Source organism: Etheostoma spectabile, unplaced genomic scaffold (genome assembly GCF_008692095.1).
Source record: "Etheostoma spectabile isolate EspeVRDwgs_2016 unplaced genomic scaffold, UIUC_Espe_1.0 scaffold00019026, whole genome shotgun sequence".
NCBI lineage: Eukaryota > Metazoa > Chordata > Actinopteri > Perciformes > Percidae > Etheostoma > Etheostoma spectabile.
Window position 1 is genome coordinate 5,835 of NW_022604628.1, and position 1,271 is coordinate 7,105.

General features: G+C 43.4%; 1 non-coding gene across 1 annotated transcript; it reads left to right on the top strand.

Annotated features, from left to right (window-relative positions):
• Positions 1-935: 935 nt before the first annotated feature.
• Positions 936-1,007, top strand: trnav-aac (transfer RNA valine (anticodon AAC)). The gene has a single exon. It is a non-coding gene; the product is annotated as a tRNA-Val (tRNA).
• Positions 1,008-1,271: the final 264 nt, after the last annotated feature.

A 1,271-nucleotide genomic window follows, 5' to 3' on the forward strand; every position in this document is an offset into this window, starting at 1 on the left:
TTAGGCCTCGTATCCAAACTACTCTGGCAGATGTTCAGTGTCGATGTAGCCTTGGGAAATAATTAGCAGCTGGTAGATGATCTCCCCATCGGGAAATAAACCCCAGTCTTCCGTGTGAGAGGCGGAGGCGTACCATCCAAAGTTTCAGTAGTAATGTGGTTTTTGTTTGGAACAAGTTGTACTGTTTGAAATAAGCTTTTGAGATGCAAGAACTCTTCACTTGGGACAGCAATTGACTTCCACGCGATGGGAGAAATCCTGAGCTTTGAGATTTGGAGGGGCTGACTTTGATTCCGATGCTTGACACTGGACTTCAATCTGCCCCAGTGGGCGCTGTAGATCACTGTTTGATCAAGCCAACAGAACAACATAATCCGGAAAGAGCAGAAAAGGAACTATAAGGTGCCCAGACTTGACACTCTCCCAACTCCTGCGGCGCCTTGTGACGTTTTGTTCATGTCCAGGAGTTGTGCTCTTTCCATCGCTTGAAAATATTCCCATTTCGGATCAGGAGTTCTCCTTCCATGCTGAACACAGCTTTAGCCAAGGCCCACTTTCCGGAGTATACCACGGGTTCGCCGGGACTTCCTCGAGGCCTTGTAGCATTGGTTAGCTGGTGAAAAGTCTCCCCGTCGGGGAATCGAACCCCGATCTTCCTCATGACAGGCGGAGATACTGTCCATTATACTAACGAGGAATGCCCAAGCTTAATATTTGGCACATCAAGAAATAGGTGGCGCTATTCCAACATTTAGGCCACAGTCAATGCATGTAGAAATATTTATGTTTACTAGATATTTGCTGTCATTCAAATACATGACAAAGCATCTGTGACTGAATCTAGTTTAAAATCTCTATTTGTAGCATTTTGAACATTTGCAGTAAATAAAATGGTGCATTTTCCCACAAATATGCCAATAAATTTGTTTTGTCATGTTCCGTAGTGTAGTGGTTATCACGTTTGCCTAACACGCAAAAGGTCCCCTGTTCGAAACAGGGCGGAAACACATTTCTTTATTTGTATTGACTTTACACAATCAAACTCTGCGAAGTTAAACTCTCCATACCTTCACGGAAAAATCTCCCTGACGTGAAATCGTGGCCAGCCTACCGAAGTTTCCCCAGTGCAGTAGTCATCACATTCAGAGATTCAGGAATATCCTGTCTAAAATTGATGAAGAAAAACTAGTCCACGCATTTGTTACTTCTAAGCTGGATTACTCCAATTCTTTATTATCAGGCTGCTTAAAAGAGTCCATAAAGATTCTTCA